Raw genomic sequence first — 12,534 nt, 5'->3', positions numbered from 1 at the left:
GGGTTTCAGAGTTTGATCTAGAAACCTTGCTAGGCAAAACTTTGGGTTAATCACTTAACTATTCAATTTCCTCATTTGTGTAATGGAGACAGTAATTGCACTACATAGAAGTTGTAAGGGTCAACTGATTAAAGTCAACTGGATTATCATCACTGCTATGAAAGACAACAAAGTTGGGCTTTGAAGGTGGCTCTTAGGTATTGTGGATAGAGACTTGGGGGTACTTAAGCAGAGGAGAAGGGAGAGAGGTAGCTTTCTTTTTCCTACCAATTTAAGATGGACAGCTCCTGACATTTCCCCCATTATCCCAGCCATTACAGACCTATCTTTTCCTCTGAACTCATTTGGACATTATGTGTGGAGCTCCTGAAATCACTTAACACTTGCTACTTTGTATTCCTATTTATCTTTAACTACTTGCCCAATGAACATGCCTCTGAGTTCCACGCCTTAGAACAACAAATTCGAAAATCAAAGCTATTCAATGGCACGTCTAATTTTTAGGGGTGCATATGTGTCCCAAGTGCTTAGTACAATCAATGAGTGCTTAATTAATGAATGTTCGGTGAATAGTTGGCTCTCAATCATGCTCCCCGCTGATGTGGGTCTTAAATTCAGAGCCCTCTCGGGTCTGAGACAGAAGCAAATGCAAGCCCCTCCTTTAAAAACGAGGAAACTGAGGCCAGAGGAAGTGAAAATCGTAGAGCATTGTCCCACGGGTCTGACCCGACTCCAGAGTTAGAGGCTCTTTCTTTCCAAGAGTAATGTTTGGTCAATCTGGGGTTGCAGAGGAAATGAAACTGGGGGGATGGGGGAAGAAAGCCACGGGCGATGTTGTCATAACTCGATTGTAGGGGACATGAAGGTTACATGGAATGAGTAGCTGTCTGATGATGGCAAGGACTTCTCTTCAAGGGACCTGATTGGGGTGGGAAGGAAGAGGGGAGGGACGGGAGGGTGCTTCCCTTTTGGGGATGCCTCAGTTTCCCAGTCTGGGAAATGGGCGTGGTGCGTGGGAACTAAACTAGAAAGGAGCACCCTTCATCCCAGTGGAAGGAGGCATGATCACGGGAAAAGGGGTGGTGTCTGTCCCGGGCGGGGGACCACAGCTGAGTCCCAACCTCGACGAAGCCAAGTGGTGGGAGGAGACGAGGAGGGGGCAGGGAAATGGGGGTTGAGGCTCTTGGAAGGGGGGGTCCTCTTTTCCTCAGACGTCAGTGTGTCTGGATGTCAGTCAGTTCCAGATCCTCGGCTCCCCGCTCCCTCCCCAAGCGAAGTAGTTGGGGCTTGGGGAAGTACACAGGGCGGGAGGGAGGCGGGGCTCCCGTGCACGCGGCGCCCCCCGCGAGGAGGAGGAGGGGGCCAGACAGAGGCGGTTGGGGTTAGGAGACCTGGAGGCGGGGGGAAGGGAGCGCGTTCTCGCACAGGCGCGCGTATGTTCCGGCGCGCGAGTCAGCTTGACTTACTTTGCTCGAGGGGGCGGGTGGGAAGCGGGGGAGGCAAGGGGGAGGGGGCGCGGAATGCACGGATGCGCGCACGCAAGCAGGCGCGCCCCCTCCCGGCCGCCATGTTGGATGGTGTGTGGGTGTCAAACCTAGGCAGACGCGGTGGCTGCGAGCGAGCTGGGCGGGTGGCCCCCCACTAGGCTCCGGCTCCTTTCCTTCGTCCCCTCCTCCCCCTGCGCCCTGTACTTGAGGGCCCCTGGGCTTCCGGCGCGGGGGGGGACCGGAGGAGGAGGAGAAGAGAAGAAGAAGGTGAGCTTTGGGCGGCGATGGAGGAGGGGGAGGCGGGGAGGTTTTCGGCTCTCTCCTTCCTTTGGGAGCGGCGCGGGAGCCGAGCCTTGGAGACAGCGCTTGACCGGCGGCGGCGGCTGCAGAGGCATAGGCTCGAGGAGCCACCAACGCCCTCAACCTAGTTCAGGGTGGGGAGGAAAGGGTAGCCCGGCAGGCCCGAGCCCCTCCCCCCACGCGGACGACGGTGGGGGCGTGGGAGGAGTGCCCCTCCTTCCTAGATTCCCCCCCCCCCCCCTTTTCATTCTCTCCCCTTGCAGCCCCACTGCTCCCAGGCAGGGCTGCCGCTGTTGCTGCTCCCACGGCCGCTTCCCCAGCCCTGACCCCTCCCCTACGCTGAGAGTCACCCTTCAGCTCCGGGGTTGAGCCTGTCTTTTGTTCCTTGTGTGGGTGTGAGAGCGAGTTGGGTCGGGGGTCCCGGACTGCCTGTCCGGGTGTAGGTTGTGAGCGCTGCACACCCGCGGTCGGTTTAATCGTCTCCGGGTTGACCTCTCCCCCACTCTACTCCCCAATCCCCCTAAGTAACCCCGGGGCTCTGTTTTCCTTCCCATTTTGGCAGATCACCAGTTACCTTCAGATCATGGCAGTTCAGGCTCTAAGGTGAGCTAAGACTTATTTGAGAAGGCTGGCTGGTTGGTCAGTGTACTGTAGTTTGGAAGAGGTGCCAACAGGTTTTTTTTTTTTTTTTTTTAACTCCCTTTTTTGTGTGTTTCCCTGTCCAAAGTTTTTCTGTATATGGCTTTTCCGTCTCCACAGTTCTTTCCAAGCAAATTCTTCCTCATCCAGGCTCTGAGAACTGATAGATTACGGCCACATGGTAGTTTGGGGAATTGGTACCTCATACTAATTGTTTTAATGTTCAAGATCAAATGATAAAAGATGTAAAGTGCTTTGCAAACCTGTAAAAGTACTGTGTAAATAATTGGCTACTATGCTTGTGTTTTCTGCCTGTATTTTATACGAAATTCTTGTTCAGGGAGTGATTATGTCCAAGTGTTTTTAGCAGTTCCACCAAAAGTGCATAGGAAAAGATGAAAACTCATGGTTTTCATCTGTTTAAAGTTCTAGGGTACAAAGGAGGAAACTATTGGTTAAGTGAAGCTTGGACTCTTAGTGGGGGTGAGAGGGAGATTGACTTTATACAATCTCTGCTTCCCCATGTACTACCAGAAAACAGGTTTGGCAGAAATTTCTAGCTACCACAGTGATAAATGGGATCCATATTACACGAAAAAAAGTGTATTTTTTTTTTGTTTTGTTTTGATAACTAAATTTTAATCTCTATTTGACTGAATGTTGACCTGGTTTAAATATTGTTACTTAAATTTCCTCTAAATTCTTACTCATCCAAAAGAATCTGATGACAATCCATAAGCCATTGAATGCAGTAACTTGCTATTATATTTGGGATTTTATCACATATGTCATGAATTGAGTTTAATGGATAAAATTTTCATTTTAGAGTTTTTGGTAGAATTGTAAAGAGCTGTTTAGCTCTTAAGGTTTTTATTTTCTATTCCATTGACAAATGGGACATTACTTTAATTCAGTGGCAAAGAGTTATTTAGTATGTTTATATGTTATATGTCTTCCATGGCAAATCCAGTGTTTCTTTAGTGATATGACTTTATTTAATGTAATGAAAAATAGTTCGAACAGTTTTTTCATTTGATTATTAGATTAAATATTTAACTTTTCTAACTTGAAGCATTTATAACATTTTTTAAGGGGAACTATAGATTTCAACTTACGAAGGCTCTATACATTTTGTTTTGATGGAGGGAGTAGGAAGGTCTGCACCTGTGGATAGAGTCTGCCTCATCATACTGGGTAGAGAGAACTGGAATTATTTCTCTGAGATCAAATTACTTAACTTCTGTGCCTCAGTCTCTCTGTAAAGCAAAGAACTAAACTAGTGTACTAACCCCTTCTGTCTTCAGCTCTATCCATCTTGGGATCTTTTGATTTCATTTAGTATAGAGAATTTACTTCACCCAGAAATAATAAAAATCCAAAACTCCTTTGTAATTTTTTAGCTTCTAGTGTTGCTTAGGCAAATGACATGTCCTCGTTACCAGGTTATTTAGTGTTAAAGGCTGCCTTTCAAGTGTCCAAAGGCACCTTAGAGAAATAGAGTCTTAATAATTTTAGATTTGAAAGGCATCTTGAGAGTTTATCTACTTCCTTCATATTATAGATGAGAGGACCATATAGATAGGGACAGTGCTAGAACTGACACCCAGGCTTGGTGACCCCATCGTTTTTTTTTTTTTTTTTTTTTTTTTTTTTTTTAATTTGTACCACACTACCCTTCAAATGTAGAATTTTAAATTCTAAAACAAATTTAGTAACAAGCTATTTCATAGTCGAAATTCCTCCAGCTCCATAGATAAAACATTTCTGAGAACTTTAACTTGAAGCCATTAACCCCACTCTCCCCAAAAGGTCCAGGAAATATATCTTATTGTACTTGTTTTGTTCCATATAAATTTAGAAATCCTATACTGAATATAATTTACATTGTTTTGTATAGATGGTTTTGGTTAAAACCTATTTTGTTTCTCTTAGATTGTATTTAAAAATTGATTTGCTTTGAAACAAATTCTGTAATTTATTTTGTCTTTTTCTCCATGTTATTCAGTTGTGTCTTGATACTTTATGACCGCATGGACCATACTGGGTTTTCTTAGCAAAGATATTAAAAGTGTTTTGCCATTTGCTTCTCTAGTGAATTAAAGGAGAGATTTAAGTGACTTATGATTTGAATTCAGATCTCCCTGACTCCAGGTCCACCACTCTATCCACTTAATCATTTTACTGCCTCTCATATTCTAAAGCCACCACAAACAAGTGTGTATTTTTTAAAATAAAATACACACTTGGTTGAGAAAGAATCACTGAAATTAAGTAAACAAACATGGGCACTTTTTTAAACGGAATTTTTTGACTAATTGTGTTCTCTTTATATCATGTTACCTATTAGCCTTTTAATGCATAGCTTCTTAAAAGGCTGAATTTTTCTTGAATATATTGAAGAAACTCTAGTGGTATCCTAATGATAGAATAGGCTTTTGACTTTAAAATTTCTTCCAGAAATTACAAAAATTTATTTAAAACTTGAAGAATTGTTCAAATAGATCATGGGATCATAGTTTTAGAAATGAAAATTACCTTAGAAGCAATATAGGTCCAACCCTTTAACCGATGAAGAAACTGAAGTTAAGTAACTTGTCCAAGGTCATACAGATATTGGCAAAAACAAAATTAGATTCAGACTCTTGTACTACACAGTTCTGATTTCAGTGATAATATTCATGCTTGTTTAGAAATTTAGAATTGGGGTAATTAGATAGTGTAGTGGATAGAAGACCAATCCTGAAGTCAGGAGATTCTGATTTCAAATCTGGTCTCAGACACTTAGCACTTCCTAGCTGTGTGGCCCTGGGCAAGTCACTTAATCCCAATTGCCTCAGCCAAAAAAAAAAAAAAAAAAAAGTTGTTTAGGATCATGAATTGTGAATTGTATGACTAGGATTAAATGGGTTCCTGGCAGCTGACAGACAAATGAGACTATCAGAAGCAGTCAGCTTAATACTAACCTGTCTTCTAATTGATTTTAAATTAATTTTGAGGAGCTGCAGCACGGTGGAGTGGATAGGGAGCAGCAAGCTGATAGGCTTCAGAGTTAAAAAGATCAGATTCGGGTATTAACAGTGGACACATAAATGTTACCACCACTCAGGATGTCACTTAACTTCTCCTTACTCTAGACTCCTCCATAAGATAGCAAGTTGCATAAGAGTGGCTGATTTGAATTTATGAAAGAATTTCCTCTTGGGGAACTGCCTATACTACTGAAATCATAGGTGTGGACCAAAAGCAAAAAAACTTAAAACTTTTGGAATTTAATTCCAGAAATTCTAGTAGCTTACCAGTCTGTCTCAGTCCAGATCTGTACTCAGTGCTAAAAAGCTGTTAAACTTTACCTTATTTTTTTCAGTGAGTCATATAGAACAATAACTGTTGCTGTTTTTTTGTAGCATTTTAAGGCTTGCAAAGCGTTTTACATCTCTTTCCTCATTTGTTTGGGGAGAAGGAGGAAGGGTAAAGCAGTTGGATTAAGTGATTTGCCTAAGGTTAAACAACTAGTAAATGATAAGTGTCTGACTTCAAATTTGAATTCCGGAACTTCTGACTCCAGGGGTGGTGGTGCATAGAGTACTGTGCCATCTAGCTATCCCCACCTCATTTGTTTTTGCACAACTCTATAAAAGTTATTACTATTATCCCCATTTTACAGGTAAACCAAGGCTAAGAGTAGTTAAAGACTTGTCTCTGGTTCACTAGTTGGTAAATGTCATAAGCAGGATTTAAATTTAGATACTTCTAATTGTATTTGCTATGCCATCTACCAGTTAAAATCATTTTTATTTGCATGTCCTGGCTTATGTGAAGTAGCCAGGTTGTAAAGTGTATAGAGCATCTATAAGAAGACCTAAATTCAAATCTAATCTCTGATACTTACTAGCTGTGTGAACCTGGGCAGATTAACTTAATCTCTGTTTTAGTTTCCTCATCTGTAAAATGTGGGTACAAATAGTGTCCAACTCTAAAAGTTGTTGTGAGAATCAACTGAGATAACTGTAAAACATTTATTTAGCCCAGTGCCTGGCACACAGTAAACATTATATAAGTATTAGATATTAGTATTGATGTAAGGCTTATAGTATGTAATATTGAAAAATATTTATTGTCTTAAAATGTTCTAGGGAACAGGTGATTTAGTGATAATGATAACACTTACAATTTATATATAGTTTTAAGATTTGTAATGAACTTTAAATATTACCTCATTTGAGTATAAAAAAAGGTAAAACAAACCCTGTGAGGTAAGTGAAAATGTGGAAATAGAGGCTGGGAAAGATTTTCTCAAATTCATAGCTAAGTAACTTTCTGAGGTGAAATTTGAACTCGGGTCTTTCCCAATCCAAGTCTAGCACTAATCTATTGGGTTACCTAGTAGCCTTCACTATTCAAGGAATGACTTTTACATATGCAATGCTTCTTTTTGAGATTACACTAATAATAGATAAGGGCAAAATAAGCTCCATCCTGAGAGATTATTGGTTATTGGAAATGCTGTATATTTGAAACTGTCTATAATTAATCTGCAGTTGCTTTTGAGTGCAGGTTCCTTCTCTGCTTGTTCCAAAGCCACCATTTCAATGATAAGTATGGAATAGTAAAAATATAATTATTAAAGACTCCTAATTATTACTCTGAAATTGATAAACAAATTCAGGAATGAAGTTTGATTTCACAAAAGGGATTTACTTTTGGCATTTTCTTAACAATTTTCACTGGTCACAAGTATTAAGGTAGATTCTTGTGTTTTTCTTTTAATTTGATTTAGTGAAGAAATTTGTTTGAAGCCTATGCCCTTTAAAGATGGCCTTATGCAAAAAATAGGTTGAAATCAGAATTCATGATTCTCCCAAAGATAATTTGGCAAATTGAAAAGTAAAGTGTTAAGGTATTTTTCAATTTTCTAGAGTTCTTATTTGAATTATGTTCCTTAATCAGCTATCAACTAAATATGTAATATAGTTATAGCTATACAGTGGCTAGAATAAATTAAATAGGATTAATAATTATTATAAATAATTGACTGAATTAATTTTAAAAGATTCATTTAAAAACTTGTATGGGTGCTTTTCTTGGAGCAAATAATTTATGTGTGAAGTATAGATCTCTTTTGTGGAAGCTTGAGTTAGAATATAGCAATTAGTACATAATGCACGTAATCTAGGATCTTTTAAGTACAAATAATACTGATTGAAATCTCATTCTTCTATAATATAGAGTGACTCTAGGGGTCCTCAAACTTTTTAAATAGGGGACCAGTTCACTGTCCCTCAGACTGTTGGAGGGCTGAACTATAGTAAAAACAAAAACTTTGTTTTGTGGGCCTTTAAATAAAGAAACTTCATAGCCCAGGGTGAAGGAGATAAGCAGTCTTTGGCTGCTGCATCTGGCAGGCAGGCTGTAGTTTGAGGACCCCTGGCTCTAGACTAACATTTTTAGTGGTAAATGTTTTGTTTTGTTTGGTTTTTTTCCCAAATAATAAATAGTACCTGCTAAAAATGCTATAGATAGCATGAAGTAAAATATTGACAGGTGACTGGTAGAAGGTTTTTTTACCTTGTTTTAAACAATCATGTACTTGCTGTTGCATAATAATTTAAATTCAGATATATTCTTTCCTTTGCCCTCTAAAAATTGTGATATTTAATATATTATGCTCATGTCTTTTTAAGGATTAATCTTGAATGCTGTTGTAACTATTTTATCAAGCTAATGCTAAAATTAGTTTTTTTTTTAATATCAGAAAATGAAAATGTTGAATATATTGTTAGTTTTGGCTAGTAATTGAAATAATTAGTTGAAAGTAATTGGAATATGATCACCTTTACACAGATTCAAAGTTGTCTAAAGGCAAATAAATAAATGAATAAAGATATATAAATAGCCATTTAATAATTACCATTACCCTATAGCAATAGCCACTAGGGTTTTATAATTGTAATTTTATAACCTCTTCAAAAACTCAGAGGAAAATAAATAGATGAAAGTAAAAAAGGGTTAAGCATTACATGAAGGAGAAATAATAGTAAGGACTAGAAATTGACAAAACTGGGGCAGCTATATGGCACAGTGGATAGAGCACCAGCCCTGAAGTCAGAAGGACCAAATTGTCCTCAGACACACAACACTTCCTAGCTTTGTGACTCTGGGCAAGTCACTTAACCCCAATTGCCTCAGCAAAAAAAAAAATAAAAATAAAAATAAAAATAAAAGAAGAAGAAGAAGAAGAAATTGACAAAACTAAACCCAATATTTTTTAGGCAGCAGGTATTTGAGTGCCTATTAATAATGTTTCAGTTTTGTGTTGATTTCAAAATAGAAGACCAAGATTGTGATTTCTACACTCAAAAAGCTAATAGTCTGGTTAATGAGATAAAAAACTCACAATCTCTCCTAATAGACTGTGTTCCAAACCTCTTTTATCAAATCATTTAGACCTCAGCTTCTTAAACTGTGATTTGAAACCCCATATGGGGTCTGGTAACTGAAGGGAAATCATGGAATTATGATTTATTGTTAGTAAATGTTTGCTTTGCATACTTATTTTTTATATCTATGTATCTGGGGTCATGTAAAAATTTGTTGGGCAAAAAGAGGTTGTGAGTGGAAAAAATCTAGGTAGCCCTGACCTAGACCACTGATTGATTGGCTTCCTCATCATAGTTAATTAATTAGATGGAGGTTATCTGTCTTTACCTTTCTTCCACATTCTTCATTTCCAGTTCCCTCTAACAATTTTTATTCTTTCATTTTCTCCATTCTCTGGGGAAGAGGTGAACTTTCTTTTTGTCTAGGTCAACCCTGTTGTGCCTGTTAATCCCCTCCTCTGGAATTTATTTACCCTTTTGTTCATTTGATGTAACACATCCCCTTCCCCTATGTCTTTATCCTCTGGTGCCTTTCCTGCTGTCTACAAAGAGGTCTACATTTCCCTCCTTTAAAAAAACCAAACCAGTTGATTTGTCTGTGGCATACCCTCAAAGTTACTATTCTATATCTTATTCCTTTTGAAATCAAATTTCTAAAAAAAAAAAAAAAAAGCCTTTTTTAAAAAAATTATTTTTTAAAAATCTGAACAAAGCATAACAGAACAAGAAGACGAACAAGAAGACTGTACACAAATCTGAATCTCTTTAATATAAAACATGTTTTTCCTTTTGAATATATACTAAATTCAAATTAACTATTTAAGTTGTCTTGCTTGTCTTTCTATTCTGTTCATTCAACTGAAATTCAGTTTTTCAGTGACTCTCTTTTTTTCTTGGCTGTCCTATTAGTAGCCTTCACTTTTCCCCTTCCCCTCAAATCTTCATTTTTAAACCCTTTGCATACTGACTTTAGCACTAGATTAAAACTGATTTCTTTAAGGTTACCTATAGATAGGTCTCTTAATTATTAAATCCCATAGCTTTTTCTCAGCCTTTATCTTTCTTGAATACTAAAACATTTGGCTTGTTTTGATCATCACTTCCTTCTGGAATCTCTCTTATTCCTTGTATTGTTGTTATTTCTAGATCTCCTTTTATTTGCTGATGGTATACATTGATGCTTTGATTTCCTTTGTTAGATCATCTACTTTGTTCTGCCATCTATACCTTACCATATCCCAGTTTTTCTCTTCTGTTTCTACTGTCCTGTTGATCACATCAATTCCCCTCAGTCCATTGATCATTATCTACAGATGACTCACAAATCTAACCATCCAGCCTTATCTTTTCTTTAAGCTCTAGTCTGGAATCTCAGTGCTTGCTGAATACTGGTATTTAGTTGTCTCATTGGAATAGGGATAGATATTGATGGATATTGAAAACTGCTGCTTATAGATAGAAAATTGATGATCTTATAAATTCAGAATAAGACACAAATTTTCAAACATGGTTAATGTCTGTGTTCATATGTTTTGCCTGATAATATTTATTTGTTCTTAAGGAGGATCTTTTGGTGGAGCAGAATCATTGGGAAATGACAGTGGTGTAAAAGAATATAAATGAAATGTAAAAAAAAAAAAAAAGTTGGACTTTTCAGGAGACAGAAGAATTAAGTAGAGTAGTACAAATAATGAAGATGGTGTTTTAGAAACCATTTGGTAACTAAATTAAAAATTTATTGGGGGGGGGCAGGCATAGAGTCTAATCAACTAGGATGCTGTGTTTTTAAGCATAAGATATTAAAAGTTTTGCAATGAAAAAATGTAGAGGAAAAGAAAGTAAAATCTAAAATTATTTTTCAGAGGAAGAAATTACCGAATTTAGTGCTAGATTACTTGGCGGGGTGGGAGATGAGGCAGCATTAAAAATGACTTCAAAATTTTCATTCTAGGAGACTGGAAGAATGGTGGTACTGTTAACAGGAGTGAAGTAACTATAAGAATAAAATTCAAATCAGGAAATGATGAATTTTGGGTAACAGGATGGTAGAATTTGGAGTGTGGTCTTTTGGCAGGCGAAAATACAGGACTGTAGTATAAAATTATCGGTACAGATTTGGGAAAGTTACAGGTTATCGAAACCATGAACCCATGGAGGCAGAGAGTGTTGACAGATAAAGATGGGGGACTAAGACTTGGGAAATGTTCACATGTAATTCTAAATTTAGAATTGGAAGAAGCCCTAGAGAACATTTATTCCAACATCCTCATGTAAAATGAGGAGGAAAATAGATCCTGAAAGATTAAGGGATTTATTTGCCTAAAATCTAAGTGTAGGAAAATGACAGAGGTTAGAATGGAACCTAAGACTTCAGTCCAAGTAATGGGAACAGAAACCATACTGTGGAAAGTTAAGAAAAGAAATGTGTGGATGGAAGATAGAAACAGATAGGGTAGACCATATTTAATAAGTCTGACATTGGAATAAAGAAAAGAAGTTGGATGATAGAAGGAATAATAATGTCAACCAATTTTATTTATTTTTAATATGAGAGCCCTGAAAAAATGTTGGGAAGTAGAAGAATCAATTGAACATGGCTACAAAGAAGAGAAATGGTTATGGGAGCAAGGCCTATTGGATCTCAGAATTGAAAGAAACCTCAGAGACCATCCAGTCTTAACTAATATCAGAACAGGAATCTCTTCCTGTGTACATACACTTGAGAAATACATTTTTCAGCCTTTACTTAAAGATCTTCAGTAAGGGAAAATTTAATACATCCGTAGGCAGCCCATACTACTTTCTGCCTTTTAGGCGGAAGCTCTTGCCACTTTTGATTAATTCTAATTAGTAAGACTGTTTTTCTCAGGACTGGTCTAAATTTGATTCTTTTTAACTCCTTATTCCTAGTATTGACTTATGGGCTCAAGTAGAAAAAGCCAATCACTTTGCCACTTGAGGACAGTTATTATATCCTCTGATTAAGGTTAAGGCCAGTGATAGCAAAGCCCTTTAGTAATCTGGTTGCTGCCTCAGGAAATGCTCCAGTTCATGTGTGTATGCCTTTTCTAATTCCTGAGCCCCTCAAATTGAATTCATTGTTCCTGATGGGGTTTGACTTGGGCTAAGGGACTACCTCTCCTTTTCTTGACTCCTTTCTCTCCCCAACCCATTTCCTAGTTGCTCATGCTCTCTATCTCCTTAAACTTAAATTAACTTGTATTTACTTATTTGTTTGAATCTTTCAGTAGAATGTGAATTTAATCAGGATAAGAGTTGTTTTTCATTTTCATTTCTATCTTTGTACCTCTTCCCTTAACCAGGAAATATCTTCTACCCATAGCTGTCAGAGATATAAGATCTGCTTCTCTCTCTTTTTTAAGTAGTTGCACATATTTTCAAAGCACTTTAAAGTGATAGAATAAAGCCTCATTTGCTTGCAAACAGCAAATACCTTAGTTTCAAATGCTTATTCATTACTGTTCAATTTGTATAGAATATTAGTGGTGTTACTTATATACTTAACTGAGAAGTGTATTTAAAACTTTTCAATAATTTGATACTTCTCCATTACTGGAGTATGGAGATTAAACCTCATTATTACTTTGTAAACTTTTTTTTATAAACAGGATGTAAAAATCAATTAATGCAATTGGTGATAATGATACTTTATTTCAGCACTTACAATGCTTTTTAAAATATGAGTGAGAGCAAAGTACTCTCATTTGATT

At 37.7% G+C, this 12,534-nt stretch overlaps 1 protein-coding gene across 4 annotated transcripts in view; it reads left to right on the top strand.

Annotated features, from left to right (window-relative positions):
- The first annotated feature begins 807 nt into the window (after positions 1 to 807).
- EPN2 (epsin 2) overlaps positions 808 to 12,534 on the top strand; it is an 88,105-nt gene continuing 76,378 nt past the window's right edge. For 2 of the 4 annotated variants that reach the window (XM_051996635.1, XM_051996639.1), the window contains exon 1: positions 808 to 1,754. The gene's annotated coding sequence lies outside the window, so the exon portion shown is untranslated. The other 2 variants (XM_051996649.1, XM_051996645.1) reach the window with 2 other exon arrangements.

This window comes from Antechinus flavipes, chromosome 1 (genome assembly GCF_016432865.1).
Source record: "Antechinus flavipes isolate AdamAnt ecotype Samford, QLD, Australia chromosome 1, AdamAnt_v2, whole genome shotgun sequence".
NCBI lineage: Eukaryota > Metazoa > Chordata > Mammalia > Dasyuromorphia > Dasyuridae > Antechinus > Antechinus flavipes.
This window is presented reverse-complemented; position numbering and strand designations above follow the sequence as displayed.